The 20127-nt window shown below is 40.5% G+C and overlaps 1 protein-coding gene across 4 annotated transcripts in view; it reads left to right on the plus strand.

The window, feature by feature from the left end:
- The first annotated feature begins 1552 nt into the window (after positions 1-1552).
- ZDHHC5 (zinc finger DHHC-type palmitoyltransferase 5) overlaps positions 1553-20127 on the plus strand; it is a 64883-nt gene continuing 46308 nt past the window's right edge. For 2 of the 4 annotated variants that reach the window (XM_063116911.1, XM_063116913.1), the window contains exon 1: positions 1553-1637. The gene's annotated coding sequence lies outside the window, so the exon portion shown is untranslated. Of the gene's footprint in view, positions 1638-6007; positions 6026-12800; positions 12820-20127 lie in introns of those variants that run through there. The other 2 variants (XM_063116912.1, XM_063116914.1) reach the window with 2 other exon arrangements.

Consider the following 20127-nt stretch of genomic DNA (forward strand, 5'->3'; position numbering starts at 1 on the left):
TGCGTCTTACCATGCTTCATTTGTAAGATATCATATGATCCCGGAACAGAATCACTTGTTTATTTTGGTGATGCTGTTATTTCACTGCAGCACAATTTCTCTAAAAAATAAAAATAAAAAATGCTATAGAGCATGTTTATGTGGCATTTTGTTCCTCCATGTTTTGTAGCGGATTTTAATGCTGTCTGAACAGACCAATGTTGACTTTTCGGTGGCAGACAAAGACATACTTATTTCCCCAGGCATTTGTTCATTGGTTTTGGCCAAATTATTGTGTGTTGCTTCTGTTGTGTTTATTCTAGGCTGTGTGTGTGAGATTTTGTGTATTGTGGATGAACATGTTTCATATTGTGTTATTTGTGCTGATTATGGCTTATATTGTTTTTGGTGTTTTTTGTTAAATTTATGGATTTCTGTATTTGTGCATGTAAATCATTTTGAAACTGTTTTCTGTGGTGGGAAGCGACACACATAAAATATAATAATGCATTCTTTCATTATATCCAGGCAATCACTTTCCTGACTATTTGGGTTGCTTTCTCTCTCCTGCATTCCAACCTTCCAAATGAATTTTACCCTTAGCACTGGGAGCGTGAGGGTACAAGAATTTGGGAATAAATAAAAATTAACCTTCCCACTTCTCACATGGAAGGAGAGCTTGTCTGCTTGCTTCATAAAGTGTTGAAGGAATATGAACACGCTTATTTAAAGTATAAAGCAAGTAGCACCTTTTCAATGTTAATACAATATAAGTGTTCATAACCAATATCTACTCTACTTCTGAAGATCTAGCTCGGAAATTTACGGGAGTAAGAACACATGCACATCCCTTTTCATACATGCTGGTTGGTAATGGTACTATCTATGAAATAGCTTTTAAAGTTGCGAATCTATGAACACGACTGTGGCCAGTCCATTTTTAGTCTTTAAAATACTAAAGGTTTTAGTATTTTCAATTAACCTATACTTGTGTGTATTTTTAACAAACAAAAACCCCTTCAAAGACCTAGAAACGAAATTACAAATGATAGGTACAATAGCATATCTGACTAGATAACAAATGTCAGATTAGTCAATGGGAGCCCGACCGTGCCAATAAAGTCTCCGGAAATGGGAATGCAAAGAAATAATCCGCAAAAAGGGAAGAGGATTTACGCATGCTCGTTCTAGACTTTCGCCTCTGCCCCGCCCAATTCTTAAGTCAATGGTCCTGGTCCTCTCAGAACCACGATGCCGTGTAGACGCATGCGCACAGGCAAAGCCTGCTGCTGTTGCTATTGCTTCTGCGCTCCTCTTCCCTCAATCACGATTTGTCGATGTGCGGCTCCCCCCCCTTTTACGTCAACGAATCGTTTCCCCCTTTCAGCCTATCGCTTCCTGTGCATGACCGCGGGAGCGCGAGGAAAGGAAAAGGAGGGGGCGGTGAGTGAGCGCGCGCGCGCGCTGGCGGGCGGGCGGGCGGCGACCTGACCAACCGGCAAGCCCCGTCGCGAGCCCGAACGGCTTTGAGAACGCGCGTGCGCGCCCAGCTTTCCTCGCTGGTGCTTCTTCTTATTGCTTGGGCCGTGCGAGCGACCGAGTTCCGTGCCTCACGGGGCGGGAGCTAGGCGCGGCGGCACAAGGGACGGTGTTGGCGGGTGAGTGCCGGGCGAGGCGGGTCAGGGGTGAAAGGTGGGAGCAGTTCATCTCCACCTAAGGGCGAGGCGGGAGTGGAGAGGGGGCCCCCGGCCACGGGGTGAAGGCTCCGTGGGCCTAACGGCTCCCTGTGCTTCCTCGGGGTAATAAAGAACGAGGTAGAAGGGAGGGAAGTGGCTGCGTTGCGCGTTTTCCTCCTCCTCCGTCTTCTCTCCATTCCTCCCACTCCCATCTTTTCCTGTCGTGAAGGGGCCGCGAGGGTAACTTCTGCCTGGCCCACCCACCCCCTCAGGGCCCTTCCCATATATGTGGCACTCGCCTCCCTCTGCTCTCTCCGGGGTTGTCAGTCCCTTGGTGACAACTTCAATGGGTTCTAACCCCGGCTACTACTGCTATTTCTTTTTCGCTTACAAAGACTCTTCCCCCACCCCACCTTTGGCTGTCAGTAACAGCTTGTGCAACCGGTAATACTCATGAGTGGATAAGTTACTTTCCCCGAACTTCGTCGCTAACAACAACACCCCGCATGCTGTTTCATAAAAACGTGGCGGCTTGATATGGTGCTGGCCTACTTAAGGCTACTGTTTATGGGTAGTTTGTGCCTACTAATAGGTCTGCAATTATAGTTGTTGGTCAGGCCTGGACGTGTGGTGGTAGTTGGTGAGGTGTAGGGGACATACTAGGTTTGGAAATAAATTGGGTTTTGGTTTCCGGCTATGTGTCTGTATTGGGTGTGTGACTATAGCATTACTTATCTTCATGATAATTACTTTTCCAAGCCTTTGGAAACATGTGGCTGAAAGCAGAGATATAAGTAGTAGTAGGTCAGCAAACTTGGATTAATTAGCTGGCACTCTTACACTGAGTCTTCTTCACTATATTTTATACTTTGCCAATGGCCCCTGCTCAGTTTGTTTCCATATGAAGGAAAGGTAAAGAGCATGAACTGCTTCTTTAGGAGTTTTTCAGGAGAACATGCCTTATTTCTGTATTTACTCTTCTTGCACAGCAAGATAGACCCCATATTTTTACCCAAACAAGATCATGTTCAGTGAAAGATGTTGTGAGGATTTCCCATAGTTCTCCACTTTACTTTCCAGAAGGTAAATAGCCTTTCTGTCTGTGGTGCACAAAGCCACCTTGGTGATGGATGGAGCAGGCCCCTGTCTGGTAAAGTTTGCTTGAACAAGCATTTTAAGAGTTGCAGTATATGTGCTGATTTGAGTTTCCTAACTCTCCAACAAGAATAGAGCAGATGTGCACAACTCATGTTATTTTGAGCCCAAATTTTAGATTTTAACTTGCAGACTGCATAGTTACATTACACTGGGGAAAATATTTTTGGTACAATTCTAACTCCAGTTTCCCCCCTCTAATTCAATCACTGTTAGACACCTTCATCTCTGTATCTAAGCAGTACACACATTCCTCTCTTTGCATCACTACAAGACTTTCTGAATCCCCTCTCTTTGTTAACCATCCTTCCTTTTCTCTCTCCACTCCATAGTGTGTATGTTCATACTTCTGTCTGCACCCATGATTCATACACAGGCTTTTTGGGTCAGTATCACAATTTTTGGGTCTTTTCTGTTTCTGCACCTGAGATCTTAGAAATCTGTATTCGTTACCTCTTGTACTTTCTGTATCCCATGGCATGCTTTCTCATCTCCCTGCACCCCTGTATGCCACACCCTCTTTCTCCTTGCCACAGGGATCTCAACTTTCATCACTACTCCTCTCTTCTGTGAGCCTTTTTGTTTCTCCCCCTCCTCCCTCCACCTGCTGCTTTATCTCGATTCATTCCTGTTGAACTCTGTGGTAATTTCCCATCAATTAACATACTGAGGGAAACTCTGATGTAGGTGGCCCATGCAGTGTCACTGGACTACAACACTGGAAAATACTGGCCAACCATTCAGTTGTAAATTGGCCGCAGTTATCCATCCTCTGATCAGATCTAGGATTGACTACTGTTATGACTGGGACCAATAAGTGGGAACATATCTCACCAATACTAAAAGAACTTTACTGGCTTCTTCTCAGTTTCCAAGTAGAATTCAAAGTATTAGGGCTAACTTTTCAGGCTTTATAAGGCTTAGGAGCCAGGTACTTGTAGGAATGCCTGCTCTTATAACAACCTGTCTGTGCATTCAGGTTAACTCAAGAGGTTCTCTTCCAGGTGTCGTCACCATCTGAGGGAAAATGTGGAGATAAGAGAGAGTCTTCTCAGTGGTAGTGCCCTATTTGTGGTTTTCCCTACCCAGAGGCCTTCCTCATGTCAATGTTCTTATCCTTTTGGCACTAGGCTGAGGGTTTTTTATTCTTTTAGGCTTTTTCATGAATTTGTCTTTAACATGTATATTTTATCTTGTTTTTGTAAGCTAGATAATCTAGAAGCTCTGCTGAAGGGTGCTTTGTATAAATCTTCTAAACAACTTTAAATACATGTTTCCAGAGGTGGGGCAAGTCACATGGAAATGAGGCGTTGATTAGATAAACATTACTATAAATCACATCTAAATATTAAATCACATCTAAATATTGATAACATTGACAAAGTTTAGGTTATCAGTGAATACAATGACATAGATATCTCCACATCTTAAATGTGTTTTTACAGGTAAAATATAAATCACATTGTATATCCTTCCCACATACCTAACGGTTGTTAGGAGAATCTGGCTCACTTAACAGAGGGAGCAGACACAGATAAGGGTATTTAGTGATAAGCTGATTTTTGCAGCAGAAAGCCTACATTGTATGAGGAGAACCTTGCCCTGCCCTGCAGATAAGGAAAAGGAGAAGAGCTAGGTAACAGCAACTGTTCAAGCAAGGATACATAGCAGAGGAGTATTTCAGAGAACATTTCAAATGTAGAAAAAGGAAACATAGAAGGAAACTGAAATTTGAAAACAATAGTAGAAGAGAGACTTTAAAGAATATGTGTACCCTTGTGGGATAAGGAATAGGCCTCCAAGCTTTAATTTAATCAGATTGAAATTTGCTTCTCCCACTGTTAATTTATTTGTTTTTTAAATAAACTTTAGTCCACCTTTCAGGGTGCACTATGCTCACAAACTGCTTACAATATTACAGTTAAACACACAGCAGCAGCAGCTAATGTTTTTTAAGCACCAAATGCGGACTGAAATTTATTTATTTTATTTATTTTATTTATTTATTGTATTTCTATACCGTCCGAAGCTCTACATACATACCTCTGTGGGGAGGGAGTTCCAAATATGTGGGGCCAATGCCCTCCAGATGTTTTAGACTGCAATTTCCAGAATTCCTGATCATTAGCCATGCAGGATGGGTCTGAAGGGAGTTAAAATCAAAATATCTGGAGGGCACCATGTTGTGGAAGGCTGGCCTGATGGCTCTTGCTGGTGGTCCAAAGAGTAGGACCTGTCACTCTAATCTTAATTATCGGGCAGGCTCTTACAGGTGTAGGTAGTCATTCAGATAAAGTAGTACCAGACAATTTACAGCTTTAGAGGCCAAATCAAGCTTCTTGAACTGGGCCTGGAAACTAACAGGCAGTTAATGTAAACTTTACAGAATAGGAGCAATTTGATCTGAGAGCCTAGTTCCCACAAGTGTTTGAGCTGCCACATTCTGTACTAATTGCAGTTTCTGAATTGTCTTAAAGAGTAGCCCCACACAGAGTTCATTATAATAATTTAACCTAGATGTAACCGAGGCATGTGTCACTGTGGCTAGTTCAGCTTTCAAACCAGTCTAAGTTGGTCAAAAGCACTCCTGGCAGCTGATGCCACCTGAAAATCCATAGACAGCGCTGAGTCCAGGACTAGTCCCAGACTACGTACCTGACCCTTCAAAGGGAATGTGACCTCATCAATAATTAGAGGCAAACTTTCACCAGATTACGAGATTTCCCAAACCATAGTACTTCCATCTTATCTGGAAAAAGTTTCAGTTTATCAGCCCTCCCTTCCAATACTGCTTCAATATACCTGTCCAAGGATTAAACTGCCTCCCTGGGATTAGTGGTGGAAAAGAGAGGCATTGCTGTATGTAATTTGTATATTGATTTCTCCCACTACATCCATGTAATAGTAATAATAATAATAATAAATTATTTGTTACCCCCCTCTCCCTCCGGATCAAGGCGGGGTACCACACAAATGCAAATGCCACAAAATAAATACAATTAAAGCATTCAAAACTAATACATCATTAAAAGCAGATGTTGAAAAGCATGAGGGACAAGATGGAAACTTGAGGTACCCCAAATATCAGTGGTGAAGGAGTGCAACAAAAGTCCCCAGTTTCAACTTCTGGATATGTCCTCCCAGGAAGGACTGGAACCACTGCAAGACTGGATACCCAAGTCCTTTTCCAGATAGTTGGTCCAGAAGATACCATGGTCAGTGGTATGGAAAGCTGAGAGGTTCAGGAGAACCAATAGGATTGGTTCCCCAGCATAATTCAGCCACCAGGGCAATTGCTATTCCAAACCCAGCTTGGAACCCAGACTGGAATGTAAATAATCATTGTCATCCAAAACTGCCTGGAGTTGACATGACACTACTTGCTCCAAGACCTTGCTCAGAAATAGTAGACTTGAAACTGGGAGATAGTTCTCTGTAGGCAAGGGATCTACATCTGGTCTCTTCAAGAGTGCCATTACCCCATTTACTGCCTTCTTTAGAACTGCCAGAACTACCCACCCCTTAAGGCACTGACCATTTCTGATATCCATATTGTGAGCTCAGCCTTAGCATACTTCACTAGCCAAGAGAGGCAAAGATCTAAAGAGCAAGTGGCAGGTCTCTGGTCTCCAAGCAGCTTATCAACATCCTCAAGATACACAAGCTGAAAATGATCCATAACAGAACTAAACAGTACCATGGCACATCCATCTGTGATTCTGTCAAAACTGTGGCATCTAAGTTGGAGCAAATACCAATTTTTTTTTACAAATTGTAATGCAAATTGGATCACAGCAGGCCTTTGAACTGTTGGCTCACTAGGCCTATACCAAGCAGGCTTCCTGATCAACCCAAACAGCTCCATTGGCCAACATTGTGCAGTTGGAAATAAACCTTTTTGGTCACCATCAAAACTACATAGTAGGCCCTAAAGTGGGATCTAATCTGTTTAGTCATATTTGCCTTTGAGTCTTATGCCACCTGTATTCTAGTCAACGAGCTTGCTGTTTCATCACTTTCAGCCAATATAAGTCTGTAGTAAATGAGGACATTTAGAACCAATTGTACTGATAGTCTACTTACTTACTGATTCCAGAAGTTGACTAGGACCTTGGCAGGACTACTAGCCAATTCTGTAGGAAACACTCCCACTTGCATCAGGCAACCATCCAGATCCATATGTTACTGAGGACAGATGTCTGCCACTGCAAAGGGAAGAGGTAGCTTGTAACCCAAACCTCACTAGATAGCAGTGAATCCATGAAAGTAGATTCATCGTAGGCTCCTCCAACCACAGATTACCACCCCCCCCCCATTTCAATACAGAAGATCAAATCCAATGTGTGTCTTGTCATATGTATTGGGCCACATATTATTTGAGACAGGCCCATGGTTGTTGTGGCAGCCATAAAGTCCTGAGTCACTCCACAGAAAGCAACCTCAGTGTAGATGTTAAAGTTTCCCAAGACTAGAAGTTTTGTGGTTTTCAACATCACCTCCAAGACTGCTTCTGTCAGCTACGGTAGGGAGACCATTAGGCAGTGGAGTGGATGGTACAGCAACAGGATATCCATCTTGTCTCTGTTATCCAACAGCAGGTACAACCACTCAGAAATGGCCAACTGCTGAATCGGGTATCTGGTCATTAAGATGGAATCTTTATGGCCCATCTGCGGACTGCGATGTCGATTTCAGTATTTAAATCTCACTAGTAAATGTTTCTTTTTTCCAAAAGCTTATCAACCGTAGCGTGACAACACTAGCTTATATTTTAATTTTAAGGTCCCCCACCCTCGCTGGCTTTTCCCCTCCCTGTCCTGTTTGTTACTGTGTTTTTAGAATGTAAGCCATATGGCAGGCTGTTTTGTTTGTTTTATTCTGTACAGCACCATGAACATTGATGGCCCTATATAAATAAATATTATTAATAATAATAACACCCCACCTCCCCTCAAGCTTTGATTGGTGCTGCAACCCATACTCTGGAGGATACATTTGGGAGAGGTTTACACTTCTCACTTCATCTAACCAGGTCTCAGTTATGCACATCAGGTCAGCTTTCTCTTTCTGGACCAGAGCATAGATGGTCATTTATCAGCACCACTTGACAGGACTACAGAAAGGCCACTGCTGTTATCCAGGCTGGAGGATTGCCTGAAAGATGAAATAGCATATAGACGTTGAGATTGCCTTAGTGACACCTGACATACCTGTCCCTCACTGCCATAATGCCCTTTGCCCATTGCTACTAATATCGTGTTCTTTCCCTCCCTATCATCTCCTCACTATTAATTAAAACCCCAGTTTACTCCAGCTCCATGTTGTCTGGCTGCTTTATTCTACTTCACTTTCTTTGTTGAATCTGCTTCTGATAAGGCTTCCTGGTAAGGAGGTATGGGAAATTAGGTGGAAAAGTTCAGCAGTTGGAAAAGCCTCTGATGGTGGTCACAGTCCTTTCCTTCAATCAACTCTCACCCAGGTTGTTTGTATCTAATGTTAGCCCTACTTAATGTAGATCTATTGAGATTGTGTTTATGCAGCTTTGTAGTTAGATCTATATTGTTCAGAGTAGTTTGTGATAAATGGCAGCAGCTTAGAGAGCATGGTTTTGCATGGTATCTTGAAAGGTGGGCCTACATGGCACATATATCATTGTTTCTTCCACACTTACTGGAGCATGTTGCACAGAATGACATCCTTAGTCTTCTTATCAAATAGGATTGACTATGAGCTTGACTTTGAGGCAGTGAGTGGAAAGCTGATACGTTTTTGAAAGGAGAATGTAGCATTGTCTCAGGATGATTAATGTGACTATTATTGATAATATCCTAGAGGAAGGTATGAATGGGAGCAGGGAGGAGAGGAATTTGTAACCATTAATACAGTAATTACATAAAAACATAGCACAACAATATTTGTATAGCTGTAGGATGGGATATGAAAAGAAGAAACAGTGTAGTGAGGGCAGTATGTATATATGGAGTTGGATTGAAGGTGCTAGCTTAGTAATAAAAACAAAGATGTGGCACATTAATGCAGGGGTCCCTGATGCAGTGCTCACAGGTGTCATGGTACCATTTTGTAGTGTGGCCACAGCAGTTTCTCAATTCTAAAATATGCCCAAGGGTCCTAAAAGCCTGGGGACCCCTTCCTTAAAGAGTTAAAAAATTATTATGACTTCTGCTTTGATGGATTAGAGTACTTCATCAGCTGTATCTCATGAAATGGACTGTGGTCCATTAAAAACTTATGCCATATTAAATTTGTTAGCCTTTCCATTGTCACAAGCCACCATGTTTCTGCTGCAACAGACTAATATTGCTAGCCCTCTGGAAATGGTTAGCTTAATGTGGAGCTATTATGAGAATGTAAAGGTCAAGGAATTAGGGAAAGAAATTGGGAAGAAAAAAAGTCATGTGAGTGAATTTCTACTTGTACAATAGTACTTCGCTTTGCTCTCCTCTACTCATCTCCCTTGCACACCCTCCCGATTTACTCCAGACAGTCCCCCCATAATTTTGCCAGCAGTTTCTGTTCTGCTGGCAGATGGTCAGTACTGGCTACAACCTATGGCTTTAATAATTGGCTTTGCCTTGAGTAATGACTTGGAATTGAATTCATTGAGTTGGAAGGGATACTAGGGGTGGGGCCTGAAGAATTCTGTCAGGGATAAGTTGGGGAGAATTGTGGAACAGATGCTTAAAAGGGTGATTAGGGAGAACTACAAAAGTTGATGAGCAAAATCAATGGAAACACTTTCATTTGAAGAAAAATATACTAGAGAAAAGGACTGAATGAAGGGCAGAGGGTCATTTGACTTAAATTGGTAGCTTTGCTAAAGCAGGAAGCATGGTGGCTGAATAGAAGAGCTTTGAGGTTGCTATAAATTGGAATTGGTGAGAATTCTGTTTAACTTAGATTTTTATAAGAAATTACCAACATTCACAAATGATTTAATAAATAGGACAGAAAGAATGTGAGGGTTTTTTTTAAAAAAAAATGAATGTGAGAGAAAGTGAAACTGTCCATTCCTAGGAGTCAGGAATATATGTTCATTATATGTTCATGATTCAGCCCTGAGCCTGGATGCCCAGGTTTTGGTGGTGGCCAGGAGTGCATTTGCACAGTTAAAGCTAGTGTGCCAGCTGCGCCCGTTCCTAGAGATGTCGGACCTGGCCACAGCGACATATGCCTTAGTTACATCCCGATTGGATTACTGTAACGCGCTCTACGTGGGGCTGCCTTTGAAGAGTGTTCGGAAACTCCAGCTGGTTCAAAGAGCTGCAGCCAGATTGTTGACCGGGGCTGGTTACAGGAAGCACACAACTCCCCTGTTAAAACAGCTCCACTGGCTTCCAGTCTGTTTCTGGGCACAATTCAAAGTGCTGGTTATGATTTATAAAGCCCTATATGGCTCGGGTCCAAGTTATTTGAAAAAACGTATTCTCCCTTATGAGCCTGCCCGTGCTTTAAGATCTTCTGGAGAAGCCCTTCTTTCAGTTCCACCATCTTCACAGGCATGCTTGGTGGGAACATGGGAGAGGGCCTTCTCGGTGGCTGCTCCAGTGCTCTAGAATTCTCTTCCCAGGGAAGCTAGGCTGGCTCCCTCCTTGACGGGCTTTCGGAAGCAGGCTAAAACTTTTTTGTTCCAGCAGGCTTTTGGAGAATAATCTGGCCCTCCATCTATGTTAATGTCTTATAATTTTGTTGTGTATTTTAAATGTTTATGGTTTTGTTCCCCCCCCCCCGTATGTTTTAAACTTTGTAAGGCTGCCTTGAGGCCCAGCATTGGGCAAAAGGCAGGATACAAATAAATATAATAATAATAATAATAATAATAATAATAATAATAATAATAATAATATACAGCCAGACAACATTTAAGATCTCAAAGGAGGGCCCTTTTGCCTCTTTCTGCTGGCCATCTTGGAACTCTTGGGCTTCAGCTATTGGGCAGTAGAGTAATATAATAAATAAATATGACAAAAATGAGCGGAATGTTGTCATGAAGAACCTCGAGGATGGGCCTTCTCTGTAGCAGTACCCACCCTCTGGAAAACCCTCCCTCATGCAGTTCAGGAGGCAGAAAAGGTAACATCCTTTAAACGTCTCCTGAAAACATATTTTTAGACAAGCTTTCCCTGGACTATAACTAATTTGGGTTTTATATGATACTTTAAAGTTTTAAATCTTTTTGTATGTTATGGTTTTAATTGTGAACTGCCCAGAGACTTCATTATTGGGTAATACAAAAATGTAATAAATAAAATATAAAATATAAGAGAGAACATCATTTGTGGATTGGAAACAAGGTATCTGATTCAGATTGGAGGAAGAAATTAGCCAGAACATGGAATAGCAACATGGGGAGGGCATGGGGTTGCACATGAATCCCTGCCTTTCTAGTGTTGAGCAAGAAGATGTAAAGGGGGTTCTATAAAATAAAGTAGTGTTCTTGATCACACAGAAGCTTCTGCTTGCGTTCAAGCAAACACATGTAGTATCCGTCCCATGTTGAGGTTGTGGCTGGTGTGCATATGGGTGTTGTGGGTGGGACAATAGTGTGCATGTCTGTATTTCCAGTTCAGGCATAAATCCTTAACATAGCTGTTGTGAAACAAAGAGACCTGAGCATCTAAGAGGTTTATCTGCATCTGGGCTATAGTAAATATCTTTGTTTCAGAATAAGCAGGTTATTAATGAAGGCTGAAGCTACTGCATGAAACTCTATTGGAAAGCTCATGCCTCAACAGGAGCTCCCTGTAGCTCAGTTTAAGAGATGCTTATTTGGCCCAGGCATGTATTAGCGTGAAAATAATAAAATGTTCATTTGGTGATTATATTTATATATAGTTGAAATTTAGCATAGTTCCTTGGAATAGCAATTGTAAATTGAGTGGGTTGGGAGGGGGGCAATTTAATATAGAAATTTTCAGAGGGTAGTTTCTACAGACTAATAAATTCATTTGCTTTGTGCTTGTTAAGACAGACCTATGGTGAAGATAATCAAACAAATAATTGACTTGGTGCTTTTATACACACATATCCAGTTGAGATACAGTTGATAGTGACACAGACCAGGTTTAGACAACATGCTGCGGCTTGTCATGGGTTATTTAACCAATGCATATGCAACCCTTGCTTAGGGTTGTCATGTCATGTGAACCTGGCAAGTGTGGGTTATTTGTGGATTAAACAACATTACAAAAGATCAAATAAAATATATGCCACCAATTGAAAAACATACAAATAAGACAAAATTGTGCCTACATGGGTAAATAGCACTGTCAAGGATTTTTGTTGTTTATTCACTCAGTCGCTTCTGACTCTTCATGACTTCATGGACTAGCCCATGCCAGAACTTTCTGTCGGCCGTTGCCACCCCTAGCTCCCCCAAGGTCAAGTCTGTCACCTCCCGAATATCATCCATCCATCTCGCCCTTGGTCGGCCCCTCTTCCTTTTGCCTTCCACTTTCCCTAGCATCAGCATCTTCTCCAGGGTGTCCTGTCTTCTCATTATGTGGCCAAAGTACTTCAGTTTTGCCTTTAATGACATTCCCTCAAGTGAGCAGTCTGGCTTGATCTCCTGGAGTATGGACTGGTTTGATCTTCTTGCAGTCCAAGGCACTCTCAGAATTTTCCTCCAACACCACAGTTCAAAAGCATCGATCTTCCTTCGCTCAGCTTTCCTTATGGTCCAGCTCTCGCAGCCATAGGTTACTACGGGGAATACCATTGCTTTAACTATGCGGACCTTTGTTGTCAGTGTGGTGTCTCTGCGCTTAACTATTTTATCAAGATTTGTCATTGCTCTATAACATATAAATATTTGCTTTGGGAAATTTTGCCCAAAGGAAGAAAATAAGCTCTGGCTGGTTTATCACTTTACATCTGGATTGCAGAAGAGGGAAACTGGAACATGTTGCTCATGATTTGAAGTATTTTTTTAAAAAAATACATTGGTCTCATTTTAGGCGTAAGATTACTGAAGGAAGATGGACAGTTGCAGGTAAACAAAATAAGGTATTTGCAATGGCTTGTATCCAAAGAGAAATTATCGTAAGGAAGTTGATGGAGGTGAATTTTCCCACCCCCTCCCACATTGTTCAGGAGGGGCCCGAACTTTCCAGAGAGTATTTTCGTGGGTTGCAGGTGACTGCATCATGCATGAGGTGACAGGAAACTTTCATTCTGTGAGCTTCCTTATTTTAGAATCAAAGCCAGTGTCTTCTTCAGTGAAGACTAATGTAGAGAGTATTCACCTGAACTGTTTTGAGTTCTAGTTAGAAAAGAAGTAGGATATACTTTGAGAAAGTAAATAAATAGAAGCATTATTCAGAGTGCATCTTAACAACTAGATGCATGTCCAAGGCTGAATTTCCAAGCTAATTTATGAGTCAATCACTAGGGTCAGATTAACTCAGAAGTTATTCATTTAAAATTGATTTAAAAAAGATAAAATGTAGTGCTAACAATCAGTAGCCTTATCAAAAGATGGTTGCTGAAATCACATGCCCATTAACCTAAATTATAACCATCAGTAGCTGGAGAGAAACATTAATAAGCCTTATTAGCATTTTAGAAAACATAGGGTGCGATCCTATGCCTGTTTAGACAGAAAAAGTTCTTTCAACTCCCAGCCTTCCCCAGCCAGCCATGTTGGTGTGGCTAAGTCTTGATCTAACCCATAATACATTCTTGGGTTTTCAAAAAAGTTTGACAGATTTCCTCACCAAAGGCACTTCCAGGTTTCCTATAGTGGATGTGAAGGGATGTGAAGGGATGCATACTAGCATGGGGGTGGGGGAGAATCTGAACTATGCAATTACCACAAATGGGGTATAAACTGGCTGAACTATCCAGCATAGAGATCTTGGGGTCGTGCTCACTGAAGGTCACTGAAAATATGAAGACTGTATGTTCTGACACTGAAAGTATTCATTGGATTATCAGAAAAATGAAATAGTAGGTATTAGTGGATTGGATTAAAAAATAAGTAAATGAAAGGAAATTCACAGAGAGCATTCTGCCCCTTCCTCATCCCTGTAGCTTTCTTTGCTAGAGTTGTGAAGGCCCGGGGAAAAAACAGAAAAATTCAGAAAAAAAGTGTTTTCCCCCCAATTTCCCCCCGAAGCCTTGGGGGGGGGGCGCGTTTCTGAAAAAATGGATTATGGAATGTTTCACTTTAGCATGATGAATAAAATGTTTAAGACAAGGTGTTCAGATATTTACTTCTGCAAATAATTTCTAAAAACGATGTACAGTATCACATTACTACAATTTCAGTGCATCAAGGACAAGCAAGTCCTAGGTTGCAAATTGAGACTACAACTCTCAAATAAAAAGCTGAAGACCTTTTTATTCACTCAGTATTTTAACACTTAATTTTAACTTAAATTTAAATTATAATGTTTTAACTCTGTATTTTAACCTTATATCAATTTTGCTGCATGGTTTTATCCTGGTTGTGCTTTTTATATTGTATTTTGTATTTGTGTTTTTAACTTGTTGGTTGTTTTATGATGGTTTTAATTTTTGTGAACCGCCCAGAGAGCTTCGGCTATTGGGCGGTATAAAAATGTAATAAATAAAATAAATAAAATAAAATAAAATAAATGCAAGAACAAGATGCATTTCTGCCTCTAGGGGCCACTGCCATTGAAGCAGAGACTGAAACTGATAGTGAAAGCTATAGCACAGAAAATGAGTCTGATTAAATTTCATGCATATTCATTGAACCTTTTTCTCAAAGAAAATTATTGATTTTCTTTATGTCTGCTTGACAATGCTTTATGTCTACTTGACAATGTGGAGGACTAGCGCAGACATAAATAATTTTCTTTGTTACTAATGTTGATGGTTTCTTCTGTTGTTATTTTTAATTTGTTTTTTGCCTGCTCCTCATAAACTGGCAAAACCAAAGAGGTTCCTTACAGTGTTCCTAACAGTTCAGGAGCTTGTAGCTCCATTTGTTACCAAAAAAAGTAAAAATTTAAAATAAATTCAATTTGTAGTAATTCTTTGAATACACTGTACTTTTAATATACCAAACTTAATAACTTTATGCCAAACCAACTTGGACATAATTACATGTTATGTTCCTAAAGTAACAAAGTGACTTTTAGTCTGTACAAAGTGCTAATATTGCATTATTTCAATTTTTCTGAAAATTGCCATTTCCCCCGGAAACTCCCTGGAAAAGAAACATTTTTTCCCCATGGCTTCAAAATTTCCAGAAATTTTACATCTCTATTCTTTGCTCCTAAAAAGTCTCGCCTTCGGGTTGAGGGCCCCTCCTAACCAACATGGGATAGGGTGTGGGAGAAGGGAGTATCATCCCAAATCTGGCAGTCACCCTCAGATTTTCGATATTCCCGGCCACTGCCCAGCAGCCTCTCATACTCCATTTCATATTGTTCTAGAGAAGCTTTTGTGGCAGAGTACTGGTGACTGCAGTAGGTGGGGGTAGGGGAAGCAGCAAATAAAAACTTTGCTTCTATGAACGTTCTTCTTTTCAGTTAACATAGAATCCTGGTCTTTATATCAATCTGTTTAGCTACCCCTAGAGCAGGGGTCCCCAAGGCGGTGCCTGAGGGGTCTCTAACGATGTTGAAACTTTTATTATGATTTTATTAGAATGTAAGCCTATGCGGCAGGGTCTTGCTATTTACTGTTTTACTCTGTACAGCACCATGTACATTGATGGTGCTATATAAATAAATAAATAATAATAATAATTTTTTTTTTTTAATAAAAACTTTGTAAAATGTTAGGGTAGTCTTTCTCTCCATTTCTAACCTCTAGCCTTGCTCTTTCTCTCTCCTCTCCCCTTTTGCCTTGCTATTTCCCCCTCCTGCCAGTCTCTAGTCTCACTGTACCCATCCCAAAGTGGATTTGATTTAAATCAATTTGATTTAAATCACTACTCAGAAAGACTTGATTTAATCATGTGACTCCCCCCCCCCCCCAAAAAAAGTGCACTCTTCCTCGCTATATTTTACACAACTCAGAGTTACCAAAGACTCTTTCTCACTGGTATAATCTTAATATTTACAACCAGATGAAGGTTTCATTTTTAAAATAGCAACTTTTCAGATTAGTTTTACAGTTATATCAAAACAATACTGATTTGGTTATACTATTAGAAACACATCATAGATAATTATGAAATTATTACGAGGTGAACTATCTCCAGTTTAAGAGGTTAATCATTCATATTTGGACAACTTTTCTGCTGTACTTTATTGGAAGGAAAAAATAATCTTACAGAAACCTCTGGAAGAGCATGACATTGTGAATAGATTAATGGAATTCATTTACCAAAAAATTTAAACAGCCTCATGCTACATAATTAAAAACTAATCCTTATTTCATGATGAATAACTTTTGGACTATAATGTATCTTAAATAGAAAACTATCTTTAGATAGATTTTTCCTCAAAAAGCATTTCATTAAAAAAAATCAATATAAATAAAACAATTTTTTTGATTTTTTTTTTTAAATCATTGATTTTTTATCCACCCTGGCCCACCTTGGCAGCTGTTATGTGACTAGCCATATCCTCAGCTTGAGCCATTTTGTGCTGGTATGTACCTACAGCAATATCTCAAATTCCCAAATGTGCCTGTGGGTGCAAGAACTTTTGGGAGCCCTGCCCTAGAGTACTGTGCAGATGTTACCCTAACTGAAAGGGAGTTGTCGTTTTCCTAGTTTTTGGTACTGCAGTAGTTACTGTTAATGCATAAGGAAGATGTAGTAATGGTCAGTACTTTTTGAGGTTTTAAAATGATCTAGAAAAATTCAAGGCGCATAAACCCATCAACAGCTATTAGCCATCACAAAAACAATCTCCATGTACAGCAGCAGTATTACTGTAGTACCAGATCCTGAGGTTGTACAGGAAGACAATTGCTTTAATTCCTTGGTTGTGAGCTTGCAGAGGCATCTGAATTCTACTATTAGAAATGGAATACTGTTAACAGTTTAGGAACATAGAAAGCTGCCTTATATGGAATCAGACCATTAGCCCATTTAGTCCAGTTTTGTTGACCCTATTTTTCCCTACCTGGAGATACCAGGGTTTGAACTGGGACCTTCTGCATGCAAAGGATACCGCTGAACTATAGCCCCTCCCTTATTTAACCCAGCAGTTTATTTCTTGTGGATTCAAGAGCCTAGTACTGCTGATGAAAATTTGTGTTTACTTAATAAAATGGCTGTTACTGATTTTTCAAGTCTTATGTATTTCGTAGGATCATCACAAATTTTAAATTAAGCAATTATTAAAATAAGCAATATAATCCTTCTCTAGGAGGGAATCTACACGTCGTTGTGAGGGTGCTTACATGCGCCCCCAGTGCGCCCCCACAACGACTGTGTAGACCGAGAAAGAAGAGACGGAGGAAGAGGCGGAGGAGGAGGCGGCTGGGGAACTGGCCGCGTCCTTGCTGCCGCCGCCTCCCCACAGGCCTCTTGCTGCCGGGCTAAGAGCCACCCAGGTCGGAGAGCTCGGCGGAACCGGAAGCGGAGAGCTCTCCGGCGGGAGCTCTTACCCCAGCAGAGCCACCCAGGTACTGTTTGAAACCTTAGTGCTAAGAAGACTTTTCACAAAGAGGTCATGATGTCAAGTCATGACAATAGCTTCCAAAAGTGTGGTTTAGTTTAATATAAAAAGATAGTAATTGATTAAATCTGTACAAACTACCTCAACCTGCTCTTAGTATTTTTCTGCTCCTGTCCTGACCCTAATTTTTTTTTTCATTCTGAAAATAGATGCCAAATGCCTGCATTTTGTTTTCACAATTGAACATCCAACTCCTGTTAGTCTGTGTATGTTTCAGAAAACATTTTTGGTAGCTTGTTCTCATCCATGTTGTACTTTACAATAATCTAAAAAGTCTGCTATAAAGATATGCAACTTAATACTTTAACAGGCATTGATTACAATTCTGATACAAGCTGTAGTATTCCCAGGTGAGGCACCAAGCGGAGATCTTTTTTGTTTGTGTTATTTCCAGTTGTTCAAATTAACCTCCATATATCTGATCCAAATGTTAGGGTACAAAGCTAGAGGAATATAAATTTCCCATAATCTGCTTGTAAAGCCCAATACTAGTTATGAAGATTATGAGACCTTCAGTTTTGTTGTGATCAGGTAGCTATTCAAATTACCTCTCAGTAAATTGAAGTCCCACCCCCTATTTTAAACAATGAACTGTTAATGTAGCTGGGGATGTAGATATTTGTCAACAATCCTTTTAAACTATGTATCTAAATTTTCCCAGATCTTTAAGAATGTGATGTAAACATTAATGCTGATAAACTTAAATTCCCAGGATAGCTTAATCACTTGAAAAAAGGGAGTACTTTCCAGCTCCTAAATCATGACATTTAATCTATACAATTTAATTGTGTAAATATGCACTCTGCTATCTCAGCTCTGGTTCTTTCTTTTCCTCTAAGTGCTATATCACCAATGACTTCAGTCAGAAATAGTGGATTTTTAAAACTTCATAAATGTTAACCTAAATGGAATGAAGAAATTTCACAGATTAGATTGTTATAAAGATCTAGTTAAAGAAGATAGTCTGCCTGTATGATGAAGTATTGGTATGGGAATAAGTCCACAACTTTCTCATCTGAAAATAAGATAGTTTTTGTAATCACAGAAAATGGATATATAATTGTATGAAGGAGATAGTATGCAAAAGCTAGGAATGATTAGGAATAATAGAGGGAACACTTGTGTCCTTCATCCACAGAATCCAAGGACAACACAATAAATGAGGCAGGGGTCAGCTTATTCCAAGTTATTTTTAAATACTACTAAGATATATAATAGGAAAGGAACAGGAGGTTTCCAAAGACTATGTTTATATACCATGTTGGAAGCAGTTAAAAGTACAAGAGTCAAACAATTTTAAGTAACTGAATTCAAGCAGGACACTACCACCCTAAATCCACATTCGCTTAATGTAAAGCTAAAGCCTTAAACCTTTGTTTCACAAATGTCCTCTGAGTAATTTCAGTTAAGACTGGGCCTGATGGTAAATTGGGAACAAACATATATTTAATAAACCCTCTCAGAGTACTATAAAACATACAACAATATTCTGTAAACACTTAGGAGAGTCTTCGGGCAGCCTTTGACCGATGGGACCAGAAGCTACAGCTTTCAGGAACAGAGAAATGTGGCTGTGATGGTCTAGCGCATGGGTGGGTAACTTGTGGTCCTCCAAATGTTTTAGTCTACAAATATGCATTATCTAATCATTGGCTATACTGACTAGGGCTGATGGGAGTTCTAGGCCAAAACATTTGGATGGCCACAAGTTTCCCAGGCCTGGCCTAGGGCATCACTTCAGTGGATGATGAAGGCAGCCCAGTAGACAGCCTGAGTGAACTAGATTCTCATCTTCCTTGGTCTCTTCCCCTGAAGTGATGATTACCTTTGAGTTATAGGTGTGTTGAAAGCCTTAAGAAAAGGATTTTTAAAGAACCTTCCCAACGACTTGTGCTCAGTGACTTTCAGGATTGATAGAATTTAAAGGGTAGTTGAGCAATGGAATGTTGAGGGTGTGGTTTGAAGAAGAAGAAATAATGAAAATGGAGACCAGGAATTGGCCTGCTTGAATCCTGAAGGGGGAGATTAGGATCTGTGAGAATAATGTCATGAAGTTATAACTAAACAATCTTCCCCATCCTATATGGCAAGGATCCCTAACTCAGCCTGCCAGAACTTCCAGTAGCTCCCATGAAGCTCTCCATTCCTTCCCCTTCAAAAAATACATATTTCAATGAAAAAAACTGTAAAATGTTAGAGCAGTCTTCTTTCTCTCCCTTTCAAGATTCTAGCCTTGCTTTTTCTCTGCCCGCTACCCTTTGCCTTGCTATTTCCCCCTCCCTGCCAGCTTCTAGCCTCCTTGTTCTTGCCCTCCCTCACTACTGCTACACATACCTCTTTAGTTCATTTTTGACTAGCCAGACCCTCAAGGCAGCCATTATGTGACTAGCCACATTCTTTGTGAGAGCCGTTTTATGATGATGCACACAGCAATTTCTCAAATTCCCAAATGTGCCCATGGGTCAAAAAAATTGGGGACCCCTACTATAGTATACTTTCTTCTTCTTCCCTGTGCCCTTGCTGTTCATGGTTGGCTTGAGCACTGATCAGACAATTTCCTTTTATGGACTTGGGATACATAGAAACATTATGGGCTGGGAAACTGTGCAAGGTCCACTGTAGGATTCTATTTGTGAAACCTGCAAGTCAAGAAAAGGCTACTAATATTCTTGCAAACAGCACATAGATTGTTT

This window comes from Elgaria multicarinata, chromosome 2 (assembly GCF_023053635.1).
Source record: "Elgaria multicarinata webbii isolate HBS135686 ecotype San Diego chromosome 2, rElgMul1.1.pri, whole genome shotgun sequence".
NCBI classification, from domain to species: Eukaryota; Metazoa; Chordata; class Lepidosauria; order Squamata; family Anguidae; genus Elgaria; species Elgaria multicarinata.